At 46.0% G+C, this 25,997-nt stretch overlaps 1 long non-coding RNA gene across 1 annotated transcript in view; it reads left to right on the top strand.

Moving 5' to 3' along the window:
* The first annotated feature begins 4,204 nt into the window (after positions 1-4,204).
* The window catches only part of LOC126980518 (uncharacterized), a 57,158-nt gene continuing 35,365 nt past the window's right edge, over positions 4,205-25,997 (top strand). The window contains exon 1 of the long non-coding RNA XR_007733280.1: positions 4,205-4,438. This is a non-coding gene — a long non-coding RNA (uncharacterized LOC126980518). The remainder of the gene's footprint in view (positions 4,439-25,997) is intronic.

Below are 25,997 nucleotides of genomic sequence, written 5' to 3'. Positions count from 1 at the left end.
TCTCTACGAAGGTTGGACTCTTATGAGCGTTGTTTTGTTGTTTTCACATTCATGATGCAGGAGCCTCGTCAAACAATCACTCTGCTCACAAAACTACCCACAACCTACAATCTCTATGAAACCCTTACCAAAATATGGATGCGTTGCTCCTGAAATAGTTGCGAATATGAAGGTAAACCGTCAGTTAGATGCACATTTCATATCAAAATAATATATTGAATTGTGAATGGAACAGAGGATGGGAAGGCAGTGTTCAGCCTAGCATTTATGTCTGTTCGCCACGCGGAGTTTAATGTGTGTGTGTGTGTGTGTGTGTGTGTGTGTGTGTTATACAATTAATGACTAACCTCGGCACGGCGGCTTGATGTCATGTCTGTAAAAGTTGTTGTGATGTTGACGTTGTCGTTGTGTTAACTGCGGGGCCGTCAGCAGAGAGAGAGAGAGAGAGAGAGAGAGAGAGAGAGAGAGAGAGAGAGAGAGAGAGAGAGAGAGAGAGAGAGAGAGAGAGAGAGAGAGAGAGAGAGAGAGAGAGAGAGAGAGAGAATGTTGAACATCCCAAGAATATGCACATATATGTATAAGCTGCAAGAGTTAGTAAAACACACACACACACACACACACACACACACACACACACACACACACACACACACACACGAAAAAGTCTGCACAGGAATGAGCATTTTAACCAAACGTTTACATGCTAATAGAAGAATGTGCTAAACAAGAGAGAGAGAGAGAGAGAGAGAGAGAGAGAGAGAGAGAGAGAGAGAGAGAGAGAGAGAGAGAGAGAGAGAGAGAGAGAGAGAGAGAGAGAGAGAGAGAGAGAGAGAGAGAGAGAGAGAGAGAGAGAGAGAGAGAGAGAGAGAGAGAGAGAGAGAGAGAGAGACGTGTGGCGACAATGCAAAATAAGGTAATGATGCACTGTGTTTTTCACTGCACTTATGAGGGAAATTAGACGGCAATGGGTTCGTAATGGCCGGCTGTTTGGAGGCTTGCGAGAGAGACTGACTCGCCTTCCTCCTACGATAAATTGTCGCGATGACCCGAGTGAGTGCCGCTATCCTTAACTCCATGGCTCTAAGGGAAGCTAGACAGGAATGGGATCGTCACGGCTGGCTGTTTGGGCGCTTGCTAAAGAGAGGCAGACTGACGCGCCTTCCTCCGACGCCAGATTGTAGCGATGACCGGAGTGAGCGCCAGTGCCCTTAATTAAGCCAGCTGGCGAGGTGGTGACTGCACTGAGCATGAGCAGGTGGGGGTGAGGGAGTGGGTGTAATACTGTTGAGTGGCCCAGACATCACCATTACTGTTAAGGGGAGAGCAACTGACATCACTATTAACATTATTTTTTCAAGAGAGAGAGAGAGAGAGAGAGAGAGAGAGGGAGAATGTGTGCGTGTGAATGTGTGTGTGTGTGTGTGTGTGTGTGTGTGTTATGCCTCAATCCTCCCTCTTTTTTACTTTTGTTTCTTCCTTTCTTTTTTGTTTTATTTTCGTCACTACACTGTTCTATAACCTAATCTTTCTTTTCTGGTCCATTTTTTTTTTATCCTACTCTCCTTTCCTGTCTCGTCCTCCCTATAATTTCACCACTTTTCCTCCTCCTCCTTCCTCTCCACATCTCCTCCTCCTCCTCCTCCTCCTCCCTCCCCTTAGCATCCTCTTCCTCATCCTCATCCTCCTCTTCCTACTTTTCCTTCTCTTTCTGTCCCCCTTTCCTTGTTCTTCTTTTCCACCTCCTCCTCCCATTTCCCTTGGCCTCCTCTTCCTCCTCTTCTGCTCCCTCTCTTGGTCTCCTCCTCCTCCTCTTCCTCCTCTTCCTTTGCCTCCTCTTCCTCCCCCTCCTCTTCCTCATCGGTGTTCTAACACAGGACAGCAGACACATGGTCGAAATCCTGAACAAGAAATTTGCGTCGGTGTTCACGGTCGAGAACACCGGGTCGTTACCAGAGCGTCCCACTCCACCGAGGGGAATCGCACCCCAAGAAATTGGCACAACTGGTGAACTAGACGTGCAAATGTACTTAGATGTGAGGAGGGTGCTGAAGCCCTCCAAAGACCCTTCCCATGTCCTCACTAACCGTTTCCCTATTGCCTCATCAACACCACAGAGTAGTTTAGCATGCTCTCTAAAGACAGATCCTTTCTCTATCCGCACCACACTACATTCACACAACATACACACCTTTTCCCCAAATTCAAATTTCAAAATAGCGTACAACAACTGTGCCTCGGAGTCCCCGCCTGGGGAAGGGGACCAAAAATTGAAAATTCCCCCAGGGAGGACTCCCCTTCTGTCTGCCGAATTGAGAGGTGTCTTGATAACTCCTCGAACCTCTTTCTTATCAATTTCTGCAACATTCGCGGTCTTCGTATTAATTTTCATTCTGTGGAACACCATCTCTCCTCCTCTAAACCTCACCTTCTCTTCCTCACCGAAACACAGGTTTCTGAGGCTACTTACACCAATCTCTTCTTTGCTCCCTCCTACTATTTTTATCCTAAATTTCAATGCAAAGCTGGATGTTGCGCCTACGTGCGCAACGACATCACTTGCTCTCGTGCCCACGACCTTGACTCTTCAGAATTTTCCACCATCTGGCTAAGACTTCATTGTAACTCTATTACTAAATATATCTGTGATGTTTATCTCCAACCTAACTCTACTACTACTATGTAAAATTATTTGACTTCTTGAACTCTAAAGTGGAGCACATCTTGACCCATTCTCCATTCTCTGAAATCTCCATCTTGGGAGTTTTCAATGTTCAAATGTTCACCACCAGCTTTGGCTTTCATCCTCTTTCACTGACCAGCCTGGTGAACAAGCCTACAACTTTGCTCTCCTCAACGACCTAGAGCAGTTGGTTCAGCACCCTACACGTATTCCCGACCGTCTTGAAGACCGGCCCAACATATTAGACCTCTTCCTTACCTCTAACCCTTCTGTTTACTCTGTCAAACTGTTCTTTCTGTTGGGCTCCTCCGATCACAACCTTATTTCTGTATCCTGTCCTATCGCTCCTGTACATCCTCTGGACCCGCCGAAGAGGCGATGCTTCTGGCATTTTGCTTCAGCTCGGTGGGACGACCTGAGGATGTACTTTTCCGATTTCCCGTGGAATGACTACTGCTTCCAGGATAGAGACCCCTCTGTGTGTGCCCAGCGCAATACAGAGGTGATTGTCTCTGGAATGGCGGCGTACATTCCACGTACTTTCTCTACTCCTCATGCTAAAAAGCCTTGGTTTAATCACGCTTGTTCTCGTGCTGTCAAAGATAGAGAGGCAGCTCCAAAAAAGTACCAGAGCCTTCGCACTCCTGCTAACCATGATCTTTATATTTCCGCCCGGAATCATGCCAAATCTATTCTTTGACTTACCAAAACATCTTTCATAAACAGAAAATGTCAATACCTTGCTTTTTTCTAATTCTTCCCGTGACTTCTGGCACCTAGCCAAAAATATCTCCTCCAATTTCAACTTTGATAGAATATTAATTTCAAATGGAGGACAATTTATGAAGGGAGAGAAAGAAATGAAATTTTGTATTGACGATTGTTAACACACACACACACACACACACACACACACACACACACACATTAGCCAGCAAAGGTTATATATTGGAGAAGAGGCTCTTCAGTAAAGTTTCGATGCAGTTGCGAGTATCTCGACTCAGCGTCTACTTACATTGAGAAAAACTACTTGTTGAGGTAACTTGATAAATTTTCATGTTATTTAGACATCCTTTCATACCGGCCCGATCAAACTTATTGAATTATGGTTTAATTATCAGATTGAGAATTAAGTAGTTATGTTTTATTAAGTTTTGTAATCAACAAATATTCAAATCCTTAAATGTATACCCTCAAGCTTGCCGGTTCTATCGCCCGTGGACGGGTTCTCACCTGAAAAATGAAAAAAAAAAAAAAATCGGATTATTGGATATAAATGCTCTTAACACTTTTATCTTGCATCTTATAAGTCCTGCACGCATCCAACTATGTCCCTTTAACCGTTTAAAAAGCCAGTTTGACAGCTATACGCCCAGCGTTTAAAGGGCTGGCGCTTCAATCTACTATTTCTCCTTATTTTTCATTATTTGAACGAATTTCTTGAACTTATGAAGTCTACCATTCAAACCGTTTTCTTTCTCGCGTAAACAGCTGTACTAGGTCTTGGTCACGTGACCCGTGGAAGAGGAAGAAGAGGACTGGCCCCTCGCGAGGGCCGAAAATAACCCAGGCAATACGTATTTCACCACTTTTCCTTGAAGCTAGAATGAAGAGAAGATCCACAGCCTATAAGAAGGCGGTGTAGAGTGCAGGACCGGCCAGGGAAAGGAAGGAAAACGGCAAAGCAGCCTTCAAATGACGAGTGCCTCCACCACCACCACCACCACCACACCTGTTGTTGCCCCACCCCACAATAAGGTAAATACGCAAACAGTACGATATAATTTACTTACTGATATGTCTGTGACATCTTCATTTCCTACATCGAAGAAGGAAAATGTTATTGAAAAAGATGTTCAAGATATGATTGAAGCTATTTCACAGGTAGGCTCAGTGGTTGGCTTAGTATTAGAGGGAAGTCAGCGAACACCTATTTGGTGGTAAAATGCAAGATATAATATTATGAGGCTGTGTAGTACTCATCGTCACCCACGACAGGGGGAAAAAAGTCTAACTGAATAAATATTTTTAGCCTTGGTGGATTTGCTATGCTTGAAGGTATAGGTTATGTTGGCTATGTCCAAGATGACCTCAATAATGAACTCAGTTTTGGAAACCTATCAAAGATACAGAAGAAACACCAAGAGATCTAAAATAAGAAGCGGAGAAAGAGCTCTGCGGGTCCGTCAAACGACATTGGACAGCTGCAGACGCAGCGTACAGAAATGGAGAATATTAATGAAATTTCCATTCTCCATGGTGAGGAACAGAAGTGGAGGGTGGGGAAGAGGCCCACCACTTGTTAATAAACAGTCCCACCTGTCGAAACTTATTTGCCGAGGACCCCCAGTGGGTTAGGTAATTGCTACCGGCAAAGGCCTAATGTGTTTACAAACTCCTTTAATATTAAGCTAGAGTTACCATTTTTTGGCTACAACATGGCCTATAGGCATAATAGAAGTGACAAAAGTTTGATCCATGTAGGACTTATACTTTCTGAGTTATGACATAAATAGTGTTGTGTTTCTTTGAACGGCAATTCCCGGAAAATTATATTTTTGAAGTATAAAATGCCCAGAATGCTTATTTATGGGGGGATTTTGAAAATAAAAAAACTGGCATGTTTTCAACTCTTTCTCCAAATAGTTATCAAGCCAAAAATACTTTAATTTAATTTGATGTATTTTTTACAAATTTTCCAAAAAAATGTAAGTAAAGTTTTTTTTTTTAAATCACTAACAATAAAAAAAATAAAAAAAAATCAACTTTTCTCTTGATAACTATTTTGAGAAAAGATGACAGTTTCAAACCATATATGACACATTCAGATTTATTTAAAAATCATGAAACTGGACGCTTATAAAGCACAAGTATAAAATCAGCTTTGAGAGCCTACCCTAAGCCTTTCAGAGTTTGATCGTCCAGAGGAGCCAGTTCAGCCAAATGTGATATTTATGAAATAAATTAGCGAGTACCTATTATATTATTATATTGCACCTAGACAGTGATTTAAAAAGACTCCAACAAAAAAATATAAAAGTAAATAAGAAAAAAAAATAAGTGTAAAGGATGAAAAAATTGGACTTTATATACCGAACCATAAATGCATGGAACATGTTTCCGAAAGTCTATCGTACCAAGAACATTCACAGCTGTAAAGAAATATGTGATCAGACTGTTTCAGAAGACGGGACACGACGAGCTTCAATCAAACTTCTAAAAAATTTGATTAGGTAAACAGATAAAACACACATCGCCTTAACCTCCTCCTCCTCCTGTTGCTGCTGCTTCATATTTCACGCTTATTACTTTGATTAATATGTACAACAGCTTATAATCATTTGTCCGCTTCTATTAACTCCATACGTGTCACTCTGATAGCTACACGTTTTTCCTCTTTGCTCTGCGTCGGGGTTGGGAGGGAAGAAAGGCAACGAGTCAAGCAAACAAAGACAGTAATAGCCAGTTCATTTTTTTTCCTTGGCTGGATCAGCGACGAAGGGAAATGTTTGTGTGTGTGTGTGTAATTCCCCTAGTCTGACTACGTGATACACTCGTGATCGCCAGCAAGTACCCTGCTCAAAGGAGCTTGGAGCTCACAGATGGCGGGTGTCTGGATACAACTGAAGCCTCATAGCCACACCCACCCGGGAGGCGGGACACAACCCCTGCCTGACACCCGGCACCCCTACACTGCTGGGTGGACAGGGGAAACGGATAAAAGGAGACTGCCGCCTCCATGGTGCATTTTTTAGCGTGCAAGACTACGAGTCTTCTGGCCCGGGTTGGGCAGCGTGCAGCTGACCTAAGTGTTCATTCTCCCTTTCGGATTGATTGATAAATGAGTACCTGGGATAACCTTGGGACTTTTTTTTTTTTTTTTTTTTTTTTTTTGCTTTGTTCAATTTATTGCGTACAGAGACGTCAAGTCATTACTTAATTAGAATTGAGTGTCGTACAACAATTAAACGGGTGTAAGTAATTTATAACCGATACCTAAACTACTGCAGGTCAAGTATTGCATACATTACAGAATATATGTAATCAAATAATTAGCAAAAGAAGGCAGTTAATTTAACAATATTTGGGGAAATGTGCAAAGAGTGGCGAATCAGTTCCCTCCAAAACGTGGGTAACGAACGAGAATCTCATCCAAGTTTTCTTGTGTCAGGAGATGACAGATACCGATTAGTGGCTGTCCCCGGGGCAGCAATCCTTCGACCTGAGGGCAGTGCAGGTAGTTTAGTGTCCGAGCGTATTGTTGTTGGGGAAGTGACACAACAGGCACTAGATAAAGTGTGGCGCGTCCTCCAGCCCGGCGACCTGCCACACTGGCCTGTAGCCAAGGCGTAACCTGGCTGCTACCACGTTGTCCCCTCACCACAAAGCCCCGACCTCGGCTTTTGTATCGGCGGTGGCGGAAAGCATCATAATGCTGGATGGAGAGGCTATGGGCTCGTTGACGGTCCCTGTATTGATCAGTGGAACAAAAAGCATCAGTGCGAACCCTAGACAGGTAACATGAGAGGGAAGGTGAGGCACCAGCACCACGGCAAGGCAGGTTACAGGCAGCTTTAACTATTCTGTCCACTGTGTCACTGTGAGTTTTACCTGTGTGTGAGGGGATCCACAAAAAAATTGGAAGTATCAGTGCACGTTGGCGTACTAGTGCAAACAAGAACAAAATGCGCTCTACTTCGTACATGGCTACAGCTATATATAGGTATAAGTTTGGGGGAGGAAAGGGCCTGAAGAGCAGATTTAGAATCACAGATCACCAGTGTATTGAGACCTCGTTGGTCTATGAGACTAACGGCATCCAGTATGCCATGCAGTTCGCCCGGTTGAGCTGGCGAAAGTAGGGAGTCTGCGGCCACTCCAGCCACCTGGCGGCGGGTCGACATAAGTGGAAAAAATAGCACATCCTGCTGCCCCTTCTGGTTGCAGGGATCCGTCGGTGAATACCTGGTTCACTGCGGGGCTTGAGGACGATACTGTAGCGATTGCCTGCAGCGCCAGCTGCCTCCGGAGAGCAGAGAGAGCAGCCTTGGAGGTCGAGGTGTAGTGAACTGCTGGGTTAGGATGGTTAGGTGTGGGGTCCATTTAGAAGAGATGGCCATCATGCATCGCTATCCTTCTGCTTGAAAGATGCGATGATCAATGGTCCAGGAGTATGCATCCTCGCGTCGGTGTATGTGTGGCCTAGAAACATATTGAGCATAAAAGGTGTGTGTTCCCTCCACTAAAGAAGAGTACAGCGTCTGGGGTGACGCCAGATCAAATGTGAGAAGGATGGACATGTAGGCAATGTAATACTTGGGAGGAATAGTGATGCGAAGACGGTGATGAGTTGGAGTGTGTCGATCAGGAAGTACTTAATTAACGGAAGCTGAGAGCCACATGGTCGGAGAATAGAGCAGGGATAGAGGACATGGGCTGTCAGAAGGCCGCCACCGTCTAAACTTTAGACGGTGGCTGGCCTGGCTAGATATATGACGGTGTAGGCGTGTCCTTACGCCTGGCACAACCATACGAGATGCTCACTCCAGGCTCGTGGCAACGAGGGCAACGCCAGTTTGTGGTGACGTTAACAGGTAGAAGTGGGGGCCGAGAGGTGGGGTCCACCGTGTCAGTGGGTGGAGGTGACGGGGCGCGGTGGGGGCAGGTGCGAGAGTCATGACCCCCGGCACACCACCCACACTTGTCCCAGGCCAAGTAGTAGCGAGATATGTGGCCAGCAGCCCAACACTTGTAGCAAGGTGGCCTGTCACTGTCCGATTTACGTACCTCACCGGGTGGGAGGCACGGACGAAAACTGAAGGCAATGGAAGTGAGTGGTGGGTCCTGCAGAGTCCACGTCACAACTTTCCTGCTGATGGGCTCGTCGTCCTGATAGAAGGGACGTACAGAGTAAACCCCGTCCATTCCCTTGCTGAGGGAAGGGTCGACACAACTGGGTAACGGGTGATGAGATATGATGGTAGTCTGCTGGGTCAGTCAGGAGAGGCTTGCGGGGTTAGTCGTAAAGTAAGAAACTCACCTTGCTCTGCATTCGCCACAATGCCTAGCCGCTTCCGCGATGTGTACGAAGCAGGAGGTCACAGCTGACATCTTGACCTCAGCCAATTTTTTTTTTTTTTTTTACGGTAAAGGAAACAGTTCAAGGGCAAAACAAAGGAAACAATAATGAAAACAAGCCCGCCACTCACTGCTCCTACAAAAGAGTCAAGAGGAGTGGCCAAAAGATAGGTCAATTTCGGGAGAGGTGTCCTGATAGCCTCCTCTTGAAAGAGTTCAAGTCGTAGGCAGGAGGAAATACAGATGAAGGAAGATTGTTCCAGAGTTTACCAGCGTGAGGGATGAAAGAGTGAAGATGCTGGTTAACTCGTGCGTAAGGGATTTGGACAGTCAAGGAATGAGCTTGAGTAGAAAGTCGTGTGTGGCGAGGCCGCGGGAGGGGGGGAGGCATGCAGTTAGCAAGTTCAGAAGAGCAGTCAGCGTGGAAATATCGGTAGAAGATAGAGAGGCAACATGGCGGCGGAATTTAAGAGGTAGAAGACTATCAGTAAGAGGAGGAGAGCTGATGAGACGGACACAAGTATACCAACACACACACACACACACACACACACACACACACACACACACACACACACACACACAAGTATACCAACACACACATACATACACACAAGTATGCACGCACACAAGTATACCAACACACACACACACACACACACACACACACACACACACACACACACACACACACACACACACAAGTATACCGGGGCACAGAGAGAGAGAGAGAGAGAGAGAGAGAGAGAGAGAGAGAGAGAGAGAGAGAGAGAGAGAGAGAGAGAGAGAGAGAGAGAGAGAGAGAGAGAGAGAGAGAGAGAGAGAGAGAGAGAGACCATCGTATATAGTTAGAGGAACGCATAATCCAATATTCACTGTTAAATTGGGTTTCTTTCGCCAGGTGGTAAAACTCATCCATGAAATACGTCTCGGTCATCAGCGAGGGTGTGTATCGCGGCCTCGGCTCCCCTGGTGTGGGGCCTTCAAGGGACGGGGGGAGGCGGGAAGAGGGAAAGTGGAAAGACAGGGCGGGAATTTTTTTTAATGTAGAAGGAAGAATAGAAGTACAAAGGGATAAGGAAGGGAAAATAAATGTAGAAAAGTAGTGAAGAGAAAAGAAAAGGCAAAGGGGAATAAAATTGGGGAGAAAAAGGAAGTAAGGGAAGGAAAGGAGTGAAAGGAAGAAAAATTCAAGTAAGAGATTATAAAAGAGGTAAAGGAAAAGTAAAGGAAGAAAAACCGTGAAGGGAAAATTAGAGAAAGGAAACAAAGGAGAAAAATAAGAAGAAAGGAAGCAAAGAAAGGGAAAGAAAGGAAGCAAAGGAGAGAAGGGAAAAGAAAGGAAGCAAAAGGGAGAAGAGAAAAGAAGAGAAGCAAAGAAGAAAAGTGAAGAATAGGAAGCAAAGGAGAGAAGGGAAAAGAAGGGAAGCAAAGGAGAGAAGGAAAAAGAAGGGAAGCAAAGGAGAGAAGGAAAAAGAAAGGAAGCAAAAGAGAGAAGAAAAAAGAAAGGAAGCAAAGGAGAGAAGGAAAAAGAAAGGAAGCAAAGGAGAGACGGAAAAAGAAGGGAAGCAAAGGAGAGACGGAAAAAGAAGGGAAGCAAAGGAGAGAAGGAAAAAGAAAGGAAGCAAAGGAGAGAAGGGAAGCAAAGGAGAGAAGGAAAAAGAAAGGAAGCAGAGGAGACAAGTGAAGAGAAGGGAAGCAAAGGAGAGAAGGAAAAAGAAGGGAAGCAAAGGAGAGAAGGAAAAAGAAGGGAAGCAAAGGAGAGAAGGAAAAAGAAGGGAAGCAAAGGAGAGAAGGAAAAAGAAGGGAAGCAAAGGAGAGAAGGAAAAAGAAGGGAAGCAAAGGAGAGAAGGAAAAAGAAGGGAAGCAAAGGAGAGAAGGAAAAAGAAAGGAAGCAAAGGAGAGAAGGAAAAAGAAAGGAAGCAAAGGAGAGAAGGAAAAAGAAGGGAAGCAAAGGAGAGAAGGAAAAAGAAAGGAAGCAAAGGAGAGAAGGAAAAAGAAAGGAAGCAAAGGAGAGACGGAAAAAGAAGGGAAGCAAAGGAGAGAAGGAAAAAGAAGGAAGCAAAGGAGAGAAGGAAAAGAAGGAAGCAAAGGAGAGAAGGAAAAAGAAGGGAAGCAAAGGAGAGACGGAAAAAGAAAGGAAGCAAAGGAGAGAAGGAAAGAAGGGAAGCAAAGGAGAAGGAAAAGAAGGAAGCAAAGGAGAGAAGGAAAAGAAGAAGGAAGCAAAGGAGAGAAGGAAAAGAAGGAAGCAAAGGAGAGAGGAAAAAGGAAGCAAAGGAGAGAAGGAAAAAGAAGGGAAGCAAAGGAGAGAAGGAAAGAAGGAAGCAAAGGAGAGAAGGAAAGAAGGAAGCAAAGGAGAGAAGGAAAAAAAGGAAGCAAAGGAGAGAAGGAAAAAGAAGGGAAGCAAAGGAGAGAAGGAAAAGAAAGGAAGCAAAGGAGAGAAGGAAAAAGAAGGGAAGCAAAGGAGAGACGGAAAAAGAAGGGAAGCAAAGGAGAGAAGGAAAAAGAAGGGAAGCAAAGGAGAGAAGGAAAAAGAAGGGAAGCAAAGGAGAGAAGGAAAAAGAAGGGAAGCAAAGGAGAGAAGGAAAAAGAAAGGAAGCAAAGGAGAGAAGGAAAAAGAAGGGAAGCAAAGGAGAGACGGAAAAAGAAGGGAAGCAAAGGAGAGAAGGAAAAAGAAGGGAAGCAAAGGAGAGAAGGAAAAAGAAGGGAAGCAAAGGAGAGAAGGAAAAAGAAGGGAAGCAAAGGAGAGAAGGAAAAAGAAGGGAAGCAAAGGAGAGAAGGAAAAAGAAGGGAAGCAAAGGAGAGACGGAAAAAGAAGGGAAGCAAAGGAGAGAAGGAAAAAGAAGGGAAAGTACTGGAAATATAAAAAAAAGTGAAAGGAAAGTAGGGAACGTAAAAGAGTGAACGGCAAGGAAGGGGAAGAGAGTTAATGGCCGACGGGAACGACGCCCGAACAGTTTATTGTTTTGAAGCGACGGTTTTGTGTGTGTGTGTGTGTGTGTGTGTGTGTGTGTTATCAAGGGTGAGGCGGTATTTATGGAGATTTACATAGCAATTCAGACCACACAGTCCCTATGGTGCCGACTAGGTGGTCTGTCCTTAAACCTAAGTGAAATCATACTAAATGTAATGCCACCAAGATTTTTCATTTTGACTTTAGTAAATATCAAGCTGAAGGAGGTGGCGGTCGAGCTTGCTTTTGAATGAATTAATTGTATTGCACTGAACCATTGAAGGTGGGAGGATTGGTGCATGAACGTCGCCCCGGTTACAAGGGATTGACGCTTGTGTTCCCTCTTTACTATATATACTTCTTGGCATTTCATCGTTATTCCTGATTGATAAGTATCTTTAATGAAGCCCAGCATTCTGTTCGCTGTGTTTGCTGTGTAAATGCATTGTTGTAAGAATTTGAAGTTTGACGTGACTTTGACACCCAGGTCCTTGACACACTATACGCTTTTGAGTATCACTGCATGTATTTCGGTTGCAACTTGAAGAACCCGACACTCATCTACATTAAAGGGCATCTCTCATCTATCAGACCAAACTGAAATGTTATGCAAATCTCTTAAATTCATCGATCACCTCGGTGTGTGTAATTCACCCACGGCCTTATCACAAGCTGGACTAGCAGTCGCCAGCAAGTACACTCCTTATAGTCGATCTCTGGATACTGCCAGGACCTTCACACACCACACACCCCATTCCCTTGCTCAAGGGGGGACAGTAACCGCCCCTCTTTCAGTGGAAAAATCCCTCCGAGCAGGGCCAAGAGGCCCAGGATCTCCAACAGCCAGACCGTGGAGCCTGGCAACGCAGCGCTCTACCACTGAGGTTCCGGGGCGGTGTGTGTGTTTGTGTGTGATTTACCTCTTGGTCTGCTGCGGGTCTCTCTCGAGAAGCCAGCCGTTCCCCTACGGAAGAGCACAGAGCTCATAGTACCGATCTTTGGGTAGGACTGAGACCACTCACACACAACACACCGCGACAACGAGGTCACAACTCCTTGCCTGACGTCGCGTACCTACTCACTGCTAGGTGAACAGGGGCTACACGTGAAAGAAGATAAACCCAACTTATCTTCACCCGGCCGGGGAATCGAACCCTGGTCCTTCTGGTTGTGAGGCAGACGCTCAATCCACTGAGCTACCATGCAGTGTGTGGACCGTGTGTGTGTGTGTGTGTGTGTGTGTGCTCCACTCATCCACAATCCTTACTCCTCGCCACCTTTCATCTCCACCTTGTTTCCCACTTCATTATTATAAATGCCACTTCACTCCTCCCGCTTCCCACTACACAATATAAATGCCACATTCCTCTCAGAGCAAAATAATTCAGGGACCTTTTCTCTCCGCGGTACGCCGAGAGAATGGAAATGAAAGGGTCGCTCACCCCCCACATTATCTCACGCTAGGAAAAAACGGGCCGACCAATATCCCGCTGCGGCGGAAAACGCGATGAAAGTGAAAATGATGTGACGTGATGGTGGTGGTGGTGGTGGTGGTGATGATAAAGGTTAATAGAGGTGGTAGTGATAGTAGTAGCAGTAGTAGCAGTAGTAGTAGTAGTAGTAGTAGTAGTAGTAGTAGTAGTAGTAAAAGTAATATTAACAGTGGTAGTAGTAGTATTTGAAGTGTTACTGCATTAATTCTAGTAGCAGTGGTAACAACGGTAGTAGTAGTAGTTGTTTTGTAATCGTAGTAATAGTAGTAGTAGTAGTAGTAGTAGTAATAGTTGTAGCAGTGGTAATATTAGTAATAGTAGTGACAGTAGTAGTAGTGGGGAGACGGTGGCTGAGTGGTTAGCGTGTGGGCCCCGCATTCACCGCGTTCTGGATGACGCGGGCTCGAATCCGCCCGCTAGCACTGCCTGCGCTATGACGGGCTTGGGCAGACAACCAGGCCCCTGAAGAAAGCCTACCGGAGCTGTAGGCTAAACACGTATAAAAAAAAAGTAGTAGCAGTAGTAGTAGTAGAAGTACTAGAAATAATAGTAGTAGTAGTTACAAAGTAGTTAGTAGTAGTAGTAATAGTAGTAGAGGAGGGGGTGAGAGTGATTTTGTTTGTTGTAATGAGTGTGTAATAGTAAGGAGAGGTGGGTGAGTGGTGGTGTGGGGGTAGTGATGGGCATAAATAGTGGCAGTAGTTATGGTGGTTGTCGGTAAAATAGTGGTGGTCGTAGTGGTGGTGGTGGCCGTCGAGATGGTGGTGGTCGTGGTGTTGGTGGTAGTGGTGGTGGTGGATGTTGTGGTGGTAGTGGCCGTGGTGGTGGTGGTGGTCGTGGTGGTAGTGGCAGTAGTGATGGTGGTGGTCGTGGTGGTGGTGGTAGTGGCAGTAGTGATGGTGGTGGTCGTGGTGGTGGTGGTCGTGGTGGTGGTGGCAGTAGTGGTGGTAGTGGCAGTGGTGATGGTGGTGGTCGTGGTGGTAGTGGCAGTAGTGATGGTGGTGGTCGTGGTGGTAGTGGCAGTAGTGATGGTGGTGGTCGTGGTGGTGGCAGTAGTGGTGGTCGTGGTGGTGGCAGTAGTGATGGTGGTGGTCGTGGTGGTGGTGGTCGTGGTGGCAGTAGTGGTGGTAGTGGCAGTGGTGATGGTGGTGGTCGTGGTGGTGGTGTTGCTGGAGACGTGGTTTTGGTGCTAGTAATAGTGAGTAAACATATTACGTTTCACTCATATTTTTCACTTAATACGAGAAGGCTAGGAGCGATATTAATGGGCACTAGGGATCAACAAATTAGAGAGAGGATGAAGATGAAAGAGAAAGGGGGAGGAGGAGGAGGAGGATGTGGAGGAGCAGCACAAGTATTAGTTGGAGATGATGGAGGAAGAAGAAGAGGAGGAAGAGGAGGAGCTTGTGAGGGAAATGGGTGAAGTATTATTAACAAGGTGTGTGTGTGTGTGTGTGTGTGTGTGTGTGTGTGTGTGTGTTATTGAAAGTTTCTTTTTTCTTTCATTATTTTCGTAATGTAGCACAAACTAATACAGAAAATGATAAATAAGGAAGAAAAATTGAGAGAGAGAGAGAGAGAGAGAGAGAGAGAGAGAGAGAGAGAGAGAGAGAGAGAGAGAGAGAGAGAGAGAGAGAGAGAGAGAGAGGAAAACAAAGACGGAGAAGGTTATTAAGAGAAGTGATTCGTTATATTTTGGAGTAGAGAACCTTAACAAATTTTTCCTCAATCTCTCTCTCTCTCTCTCTCAACAAGGCAATAAACATCCTAAAATAAGTCTTTTTTCTTGTGTTTTAGTTAGCAATAATGTTACTGTGTTTGCAATAAGTAACTCGTCTCTTGCGAGGATGATCAACACTAAAGTTTTAACTATTCTTACTGAAACCATAACGGAAAGAAATGGAAATAGTGGCCTTAGGTAACCCCACCACAGCCACCATCACCACAACGGGTACCACCGCCACCTTCCACCACCACCACCAACTATAACATCAAAACCACAACAACCACAACCCCCACCACCACCATACAAATTATATAATGCGTGTCAGCAGCCGTGGCAGTGAAGGGGAAAGGAGGGAGGGACAGGATGAGGCTGAGAGGGAAGGGGAGTAGTTATGTAATGGCTCCCTTCACCTGAACATTAATTAGTGGTCTGTGTGTGTGTGTGTGTGTGTAATTCACCACGGCCTGATCACGAGTTGGACTCGCTTTCGCCAGCAGCCTCACGACGTGAGCAAGTGCTCATTATTGTCGATCTCTGGGTACTGCCAGGAACTCACACACCACACACCACATCCTCCTTGTTCAAGTGGGGACAGTAACCACTCCTAGTCAACGGAAAGAATCCGGCTGAGCGGGGCTCGACCGCCGCCTTTTTGGCCGTAAAGCCTTGCAGCGGCGCTTTAACCGATTGAGCTACCGGAGCGGTGTGTGTGTGTGTGTGTGTGTGTGTGTGTGTGTGTGTGTGTGTTAGAGAGAGAGAGAGAGAGAGAGAGAGAGAGAGAGAGAGAGAGAGAGAGAGAGAGAGAGAGAGAGAGAGAGTGTTGAAGGGGTTAAACAAAATAGGAAGAAATTATGACGAAAGAAGTAAGAGTTACTCCGATATTCTTACATCACATTTTACATATTCCATTTGCACGAGTTATCATAACAACAATGAAGTAAGCCATTTCATCCGGCGGTGGCCGAGTAGTCAGCATGGTGAGCCCGTGGACAAGGTTCGAGTCCCACCGGAACACGCTGATTTTTCAAACCATCGCCGAGTGGCGGTGGACTACCCACATACTGTCCAGATTTTCAATCAACCCTAATTTCAGCGACTTGCCCAAGTGAAGCACCGAGGTGCAGCATGGGCAAGCAATGAGTCATGTATCACGCCACCCACTATAAATAAAATACGCCTGCACCATTAACGGGCTGGGGTCGTCTAAGAGGCCCCTCAAAAGTCTGTTGCCCCTTTAGGCAGCACCTAAAAAAACAAATGTGAGAGAACACGATAATGTCCCCAGATTATAGATTGAATGCGATATAAACAAATAAATGAATAATCACGCTCCTTTTAAGGCGTGGCTTGGCCTGCTGATCCTCGCGTCCTCGCTTCTGATTGGTCGAGCGGGGTGTGCGTGCGCCTGCTGTCTGCGCCGTTCAATCTTGGTCCTTCTTGGCTGTCGGTAGGCTGGGTGGTACTTCTTCTCATGCTTGGTAAGGCCTGCAGGTCTATTGCGAAAAAGAGACTGTACTGAAGAAGATAATCAACGCAGAATTAGCCATCGCCTTCAACGAAACATGCCTCAGAGAGAATCTCCTGCCCATATATACCTCAAATATATATATATATATATATATATATATATATATATATATATATATATATATATATATATATATATATATATATATATATATATATATATATATATATCCCTGTAGTAGTAGTAGTAGTAGTAGTAGTAGTAATTGTGTCAGTAGCTGTAATAGTAGTAGTAGTAGTAGTAGTAGTAATATCATCGTCACCCGCCTGTAAAATGTTGGTATTTAGTGAAAAAATAACTTCAGCTCGCCACGCAAAGTTCTCAACAACTTTCTGGAGCCCACGCAACAAAGTCTGTGTTACGCGCAAATTTTAATTAGCTTTTAGCTCAGCGAGGCGGCGAAGGACACCACATCAGCGTAATTAATATCGCGCGGCTATTTCAGCATAAAGTCTCGGTAAATCTCCTGACATTTTTAGCCTCAGCCAGCTCAGCTCATCAGCAAGATCTCTTCATATAGCCACGACTTTTCCAATCTCGACAAGGTTGTGGTCGGTATTCTTAGACGCCTTCGCTTCTCACATTAGCTGTTTCCAGTGGTCCAAAAAGAGATTAATATGGTTCTAATGAATGTTATATAGGTTAAGGGTAGAGAAGAAGGATCAGACTTCCCCCAGTCATAAAGATACCCCTAGAAATGCCCAAACCCTCTCAAAGGGGCTAGCAAAGGGGTGTGCCCGGGCGTCGAAGCGTTTATAAATATGTGAGCGTTTTTATGTAGTTCGTGAGGTGTAAATTTCTACGGACATTGGCAGCCACGTCTACTTAGTTGGTATAGGTCATAACCAAGGAAAAGGCTGGCGCCTGGGCTTGCGAGCTTGCCTTGACGTCATCTACTAAGTCCGTTGATTTTCTGTTGGCGAGCAGCCATCGTACAGTGAGGATTAGTGTTCCGCTCCGCCGGGCATCAATCCATCTCACGTTTCTTTAAAATTGAATTCATACAAGGGAAGGGTGTTAAATGTTTGATAGTATATCAAACGTAGTTATTTTAATAATCAGAAAAAATATGTTTTATTAGTCGGACTTGGATTAATCACGGGATAGTTTTCAAAGGGTTGCTGGTTCTAGTATGAGAGGGATGCAGCATAGCCTCAATACACTTCTCAGTGATGATGGTCAGTGTACTTACTATAATAACGGGATAGTTTTTCAAGTGATTGTGGTTATTTCCATCAACATAGGGATACAGCATAGCCTTAATACACTTCTCAGCAATGTATAATGTTTGAGTGATGATGAACATCTGTAGCACGACCACAGAACAATTACAGCGTGAGGAAATGTTTTATTAATCATATATATATATATATATATATATATATATATATATATATATATATATATATATATATATATATATATATATATATATATATATATATAGTTTTGGTCTCCCTATTACAGAAAAGATATAGATAAACTCGAGAGGGTGCAGCGCCGAGATACTAAATGATCCCTGACTGCGCCACAAACCGTACGAAGACAGACTTAAAGCACTGAACTTATTCAGCCTATCAAAGCGCAGGCTAAGAGGTGACCTTATAGAAGTGTTTAAAACAGGCCGTGGTGAATTACACACACACACACACACACACACACACACCCTGAAAATATTTCCCGTTACGGTCACACGGGATTCTAAAGCTTAGTTAGATAGATAGCTCTCTGGTTGTGTGTGTGTGTGTGTGTGTGTGTGTGTGTGTGTGTGTGTGTGTGTGTGTGTGTATATTCATAATCGTCACTAGAGTTTATTCAGCCCTTGTCTGTTCCCTCGTCCATTTGCAAGTAATTATCTTTAGTATATGAGAAGAGAAGGGTGTAGAGAAGGAGGAGGAGGAGGAGGAGGAGGAAGAGGAAAAGGAAGAAGAACAAGGACAACATTAAGAACAAGAGGAAGGGGAGGAGAAGAAGGAAAAGGAGGAGGAAGAATTGAAAGACAAAGAGAGAGAGAGGAGAAGGAGGAGGGGGAAGAGAAAGAGTTTGAGGAGGAGAAAGCGGAAGAGGAAGAGGAGGGAGAGTAGGAAGAAGAGGAAGAAAAGGAGGAGGAGGAAAAGGAAGAGGATGAGACAGAGAAAGAAACAGAGAAGGGGAAAGAAGATGAGGAGGAGGAGGAGGAGGATGAAGATGATTAAGAGAAGGAGCAGGAGGAAGAAGAAGAGGAAGAGGAAGAAAAAAACAAAAGAGAAAGCGAGAAGAGGAGGAAAAGGAGGAGGAGGAGGGAAGAGGAAGGAGATCAATTTCCTTAAAAGGTAGAATGGCGATATCTCTCTCTCTCTCTCTCTCTCTCTCTCTGTTTACTTCTCATTCCATTTCCTTCTCTCATAATAATTTCCTTCTCTTATTTCTTTCATGCATTAACATTTGACCTTCACTGTTTGTTATTGCTTCTCTTTTAACGTTTTAGTCCCTGCAACAAATTTCACAACCTCTTTTTCCTTCTCCCTTTGTCCCTCCTTGCCTCTTCTCTTTCCTCTTGCTTCTCCTCTTGTCTCTCCTCGTCCCTTCTCTTTCCTCTTGCTTCTTCTCTTGTCTCTCCTCGTCCTTTCTCTTTCCTCTTTCTAAGTCTTGTCTCTTTTTCTCCTTTTCCATTGTTCTTTCCCTTTTTGTCGCTTCGTGTCCCTTTTCTTCCCTTTGTTCTTTCCCAGAGCTCTGTGTGTGTGTGTGTGTGTGTGTGTGTGTGTGTGTGTGTGTGTGTGTGTGTGTGTGTGTGTGTCCTCACCACAGCACGGAAGAGAAGAGAAGAACGAGGAGGAGGAAGCAAGGAATTAGCAATGAGATGAAAGCGAGAGAGAGAGAGAGAGAGAGAGAGAGAGAGAGAGAGAGAGAGAGAGAGAGAGAGAGAGAGAGAGAGAGAGAGAGAGAGAGGAATTAAGCACATGATAAGGTGTGGAAAAGAGAATATACGCGTAAGGAAGCAAGAGTAAAAGAGAAAAGCACACACACACACACACACACACACACACACACACACACACACACACACACACACACACACACATAAATAATGACTCATAATTTTCTTCCCAGCACTTTTCTTACACTTTCTAGACTCCTCCTCCCCTCCTCCTCCTCCTCCTCCTCGTCCTCCTCCTTCTCTTCTTTTCTGGATCCAATATTCCCAAGTGGTTTAAAACAATGAAGAGCTGATTGTTGGTTGTAAGGAAGAGGAGGAGGAGGAGGAGGAGGAGGAAGAGGAGGAAGGGGAAGAAAGAAGAAAGTGAGGCAAAGAGGAAGAAAGAAACGAAGGAGGAAGTCATATAATTCTCGGTTCATCGTTAAAGAAGTGTGTGTGTGTGTGTGTGTGTGTGTGTGTGTGTGTGTGTGTTTTAACCATCACATTTTCCTCCTGCAGTGCTTTTATCTGTCCTCTTCTTCCTCCTCCTATTCCTCTTTCTCCTCCTCCTTCTCTGCGTCATCTTAACCTCCATCTCCCTTCGTCCCTCGTATGGAGTAAGCATGTCATGTGTGGGGGGCTCCACACACATATCCCTTTTGGAGTGCCTTGTTAATTTCCTTTCTCTTACTGATTGTATTCTTCCCTCTTACTGACATATTTCTGACTCTGGAATTCCGTCGCAGTGTACCATCTCTTTCTGTCTTCTATTGATAATATCATGCTGACTGATCTTAACTAGGTAACTGCATGACTCCATTCATTCTGCGGCCCCGCTGCACTCGACTGCATACTCTTGATCATCCCTCTCTCATTCAAATCCTCTATGGAAGAGTCAACCAGCATCTTCATTCTTTCATTCCCATTGCTCTGGAACAGACTACCTTTGTCTGTATCTCCTCCTGCCCATGACTTGAACTCTTTCAAGAGGAGAGTATCGAGAAACGTCTCCATCTGAAATTCACCATCTTTCCTGCCTACTCTTTCTTTCGTCTTTTGCTGGAGCGGCGATTTGCGGGCTTTTCTCTTCGCTTTTCTTTCTTCCCTTGAGTTGCTTCCATTAGCCAGAGTGCGGACGTGGTGAGCCCGTGGACCAAGGTCCGAGTCCCACCAAAACACGCTGATTTTTCCAACCGTCACCGAATGGCGAAAATTACTCACATGCTGCCCAGATCTTCGATCAACCCTAACTTCTGCAACTTTAGTCAAGAGGAGTACCGGGGAGAAGCATGGGCCAAGCAAGAGTCATACAGTACGGCAGCCAATATAAATAAAATTTGCCTGCTCCACCAACGGGCTGGGGTCGTCTAAGACTCATGAAGAAAGCCTACCGACGCTGTGGGCAGCACCTAAAAAAGAAAATGTCTTTCTCGTCCTCCTCCTCCTCCTCTTGCTCCTTCTCTTCATCCTCCTGTTCTCTTTCCTTTACCCCTGCCTCATCCTCCCCTCAGTCCCTTTCTTCTCTTCCACAAACCATGACCAAAACGTTTCCTGAAGGTCGTGTTTCTTCACAAAGTTTAACAGAGTTTGGTTGTCTGATCGAGTGCTGCTTCATGCGGGCTGCTAACTCTCCTCCTGCCAAACTCAGTCTATACGTCTGTCTGTTTCTTTGTCTGTCTTTCTCTGCCTGTTTGTCCTTCGGTAAGTTTGTCAGTATGCATGAATGCGTGTATGTTTGCTTTTATGTATGTGTGAATGTCTGTGCGTCTATATAATACTTATCTATGTGTGTCGTGTGTGTTTGTGTGTGTGTTTTTTGTGTGTGGGTGGGTGGGTGGGTGTGCCCGTAGACTAGGGATGTACCGATGTATCGGTATCGGTATCGGTGGTATCGGCACATTATAAGAGTATCGGTATCGGTATCGGCTGATTTTCTGCCGATACTGCAGATACTTGAAGGAGTTTTGTACATCGCAGGTCACTCTTAAATAATTTTGTTCAATAAAGAAAAAGAAAAAAAAGAAGGAATGAAAGAAAGGAGAAAAAGAAAGAAGGAAAGAAAAATGGAAGAAAGAAGGATAGAAAGAAATAAGGAAATAAAGAAGGAAAAAAATGAAGGAAAGATAAAATGAGAGAATGAGAGGAAGAAGGAAAGAAAGAAGAAAGAAAGAGAACTGAAAGAAAAAGAAACATGGGAAGGAAGAAAGGAAAACAGCAGACAGATAGACAAACAAACAGACAGAGAGGTAGAAAGAAGGCAAGACAGAAAGGAAGATAAAAAGAAAGAAAGAAAAATAAAGAAAGAGATAGTGGGAGGCACTGTTTAGGGGAGCGGCTGAGTGAGATTGATGGAACCCATTACAACTGGGAATGATTAATGAAGTCCTAATTATGTATACGTCCATTACATGTGCGTGTTAATGCTGTGTGTGTGTGTGTGTGTGTGTGTGAGTGTGAGTGTGTGTGTGTGTGTGTGTGTGTGTGTGTGTGTGTGTGAGTGTGAGTGTGCGTGTGTGTGTATGTGTGTGTGTGTCAGGCAAAATAAAAGTCTTCACTGGCAGGGCAGAATCAGTAGATAAAACCAATTCTCTCTCTCTCTCTCTCTCTCTCTCTCTCTCTCTCTCTCTCTCTCTCTCTCTCTCTCTCTCGATTGCGATAGGCAGGCGAAGGAAGGAGAGGTGAAAGATAACAGTGTAGCAGATAGCCATGGTTGTTGAGGAGGAGGAGGAAACATGGAAACATGGACGAGCAGGCAGCGTAAAGCCTGTTGGCTCATTGCGACTCTGTCTGCTTTTAGTAATTTAATCCAAGTCCTGCATCGTTGATATATATATTAAAGAATGTGGGGCCTAACATTGACCCTTGTGGTACTGCACGTGCAACTGAAAGCCACTCGGATGTCTGCCCGTTGCGAACAACTCTGTTTTCTTCCAGCGAGCCAGTCTTTTATCCACGCAGTCAGTGTATACCGTAGTCCCACAGATTTCAGTTTTTGAGGAATTTTTCGTGCTGTACCTTGTTAATGACTCTTTGAAAGTCTAAATAGATGCGTTAGTTTTCATATATACCCTGGAAGAAATCCAGTAAGTTGGTCTGTGCACTTATTCAAGCATTTGTGCCCTTTTCCCCAGCACTGCGTCAGGAACACTTTTGCCAGCTTTGTAATTCTTCTTTCTGTTTCCTTTTTGTCTCCATACAGCCCCAACACCGTCCAGATTGCTCCTTGGTCCTCCTCTAGCCTCTTAGCTCACTCCTCCCTGCCTATCACCATCAATACTCCTGCTAACTGCCCTCTCTGCCTCTCGTAGTTGCTACATTCTACAGTTCGGTATTCCACTGATTCTTTTTTCCCAGTGTCCTACAGCTACAGCCCTTTGTTTTGGTAGGTCTTGGTGAGGGTGAGTTCGGCCGCTCAGCCGCTCCTTTCGGCACCGTGCGGGTTTCGGCCTTTTAAATATCTCTTTACCACGAGTTCTACTGACTAGATTCTGCTCGGTACTTGCCAGATTTAATATTAGTCTTCGTGGAATCTAATGGAAAATGGTTCAAGCTATGCATGCGGCAGGAGAGTAGAAAAAATGCGAGAATGGTGTAAGCTTAGTTGCGAGTATTTAGCTTGTAATAACTGAATGGTAGAGTGTTTCTCACCACTTCACCTGAAAAATGTTAGCTTAAACACTTAGGATCAATGTCTTGTAGAATATAGGCACAGTGCATCATAATTTATCACGTGAGAGATTTTAGAGTGTGCGAGTCCTCGTCGCTTCAACACGCCCTGACCCAGTTTTAATTAAAGTAGCTAGCGGTCACTGGCAATTTGGGGATACGGAACTGCTCCCATTGGACCCGGAGGAGGAGATGGAGATGGAGGAGGAGGACTTGGGGCCGCTTTCACAGTTTGATCGTTACCAATGGCGGCGATCCTCGCTATAATATTTTCCCGTAAAACTGGCCGATAGGGTAGCGGCGGCTGCGATGTTAGCCTAGCCCCGCACCTTACCACTCACTCTCAACACCTCTCGCTTCCTCTGCAGCCGCCACTACCCCATAGGCCAGTTTCACGTGGAAAACTATAGCGTCGATCGCCGCCATTGGTAACGATACAAACAAAGTGACTGTGAAAGCGGCCCTAGATGGAAAAGGAGGATGGAGAGGAGGAGGAGGAGGACGAGGACTAGGAGGAGAAGGAGGAGGACGAGGATTAAGAGGAGGAGCAAAACCAGAAAGTGGAGAGGGCGACGAAAGAAGAAGGGAGAAAAAAGTTAAAGAATGATGTAAAAAAACGAGGATGGGGAGAAGGAGGATAACAACAACAACAACAATAATGACAACAACAAAACCGGCAGCCAGACACACGGGGCTCAGTGGCAAGGAAAACACGAGAGTTGACGTTCAAAACAACACCAACATTACAAAAAAAATGGGTTCCACAGCGATGGTGGCTGTTGGTATTCATGACACTTGTTTGGCGACCGTTCCGAGGAGGGGGGAGCGAGTGGGGGGAAGGGGGGAGGAGGGGAGCAAAGGGGGAGGAGGTGGAGGAGAGGAGGAGAGAAAGGGGGAGGGGAAAAAGCAAAGAGGATAGGGGGGGAGGGTGTGTGAAGTTGAGGAATATAAGGAATGGTGTGAAAGGGGAGGGGGGAGGGAGGAAAGAAAGGAGTAGTGGGAGAGGGGAGGAGGGGAGGAAGCGGAGGGGAGAAGGGAAAAATAGTAGGAGGAAGCATGTGTGAAGCTGAGGAAAGTAGGGAGGGGCGTGAAAGGGGAGGAAGGGAGGGGGGGAAAGAAAAGGGGAGGAAGAAGAGAGAAGAAGGGAAAGAGGGGAAAGGAAGAAGGGAAAAGGAGGTATATGGAGGGAAGGGAAGAAGGGAAAGATTGGATACAGAAGGCCGTGTGGAGGAAGCAGGGAAGGGAAGGAAAGAAAAGGGAAAGGAGGTATGTGGGGGGGAAGGAAAGAAGGGAGAGATGGAGGTAAAGAAGGGCCTGTGGAGGGAATGAGGGAAGAGAAGAAAAGAAAGGGAGGTGTGTGGAGGGAAGGGAAGAAGGGGAAGGAGGTGTTTGGAGGGAAGGGAAAAGGGGAAAGCTTGGTAAAGTAGGGCGTGTGGAGGAAGGGAAGGAACGAAGGGGAGAGGTGTTGATAGGAAGGGAAGGAGGGGAGATGAGGCAGAGCAGGGCGTGTGGAGGAAGGGAAGGAACGAAGGGGAGAGGTCTTGATGGGAAGGGAAGGAGGGGAGATGAGGCAGGGCAGGGTGTGTGGAGGAAGGGAAGGAAGGAAGGGGAGAGGTCTTGATGGGAAGGGAAGGAGGGGAGATGAGGCAGGGTGTGTGGAGGAAAGGAAGGAAGGAAGGAGAGGTCTTGATGGGAAGGGACGGAGGGGAGTTGAGTCTTGGCAGGGTGTGTGGAGGAAGGGAAGGAACGAAGGGGAGAGGTCTTGATGGGAAGGGAAGGAGGGGAGATGAGGCAGGGCGTGTGGAGGAAGGGAAGGAACGAAGGGGAGGTCAGGAAGGAACGAAGGAGAGGTCTTGATGGGAAGGGAAGGAGGGGAGGATGGGGGGGGGTGTGGAGGAAGGGAAGGAACGAAGGGGAGAGGTGTTGATGGGAAGGGAAGGAGGGGAGTGAGGGGCAGTGTGGTGTGTGGAGGAAGGAAGGAACGAAGGGAGAGGTCTTGATGGGAAGGGAAGGAGGGAGATGAGGCAGGGTGTGTGGAGGAAGGAAGGAACGAAGGGGAGAGGTCTTGATGGGAAGGAAGGAGGGAGATGAGGAAGGGAAGGAGGGAGATGGGCAGGGGGGGTGGAAGAGGGAAGGGGAAGGGGAGTCTTGATGGGAAGGGAAGGAGGGGAGATGAGGCAGGGCGTGTGGAGGAAGGGAAGGAACGAAGGGGAGAGGTCTTGATGGGAAGGGAAGGAGGGGAGATGAGGCAGGGTGTGTGGAGGAAGGGAAGGAACGAAGGGGAGAGGTCTTGATGGGAAGGGAAGGAGGGGAGATGAGGCAGGCCAGGGTGTGTGGAGGAAGGGAAGGAACGAAGGGGAGGGTGATGATGAAGGAGGGAGGAGGGGAGAGGAGGCAGGGGGAGTGTGGAGGAAGGAAGGAACGAAGGGGAGAGGTGTTGATGGGAAGGGAAGGAGGGGAGATGAGGCAGGGCAGGGTGTGGGGAGGAAGGGAAGGAACGAAGGGGAGAGGTCTTGATGGGAAGGGCAGGAGGGAGATGAGGCAGGCCAGGTGTGGAGGAAGGGAAGGAACGAAGGGGAGAGGTCTTGATGGGAAGGGAAGGAGGGGAGATGAGGCAGGGCAGGGTGTGTGGAGGAAGGGAAGGAACGAAGGGGAGAGGTCTTGATGGGAAGGGAAGGAGGGGAGATGAGGCAGGGTGTGTGGAGGAAGGGAAGGAACGAAGGGGAGAGGTCTTGATGGGAAGGGAAGGAGGGGAGATGAGGCAGGGCAGGGTGTGTGGAGGAAGGGAAGGAACGAAGGGGAGAGGTCTTGATGGGAAGGGCAGGAGGGGAGATGAGGCAGGGCAGGGTGTGTGGAGGAAGGGAAGGAACGAAGGGGAGAGGTCTTGATGGGAAGGGAAGGAGGGGAGATGAGGCAGGGTGTGTGGAGGTGTTCAGGAACAATGGTAAATTATAACAGTAAGTCCATATTCCTCATC

Source organism: Eriocheir sinensis, chromosome 44 (assembly GCF_024679095.1).
Source record: "Eriocheir sinensis breed Jianghai 21 chromosome 44, ASM2467909v1, whole genome shotgun sequence".
In the NCBI taxonomy this organism is placed as follows: Eukaryota; Metazoa; Arthropoda; class Malacostraca; order Decapoda; family Varunidae; genus Eriocheir; species Eriocheir sinensis.
The sequence above is the reverse complement of the archived record's forward strand: the minus strand, read 5'-3'. Positions and strand labels throughout refer to the sequence as shown.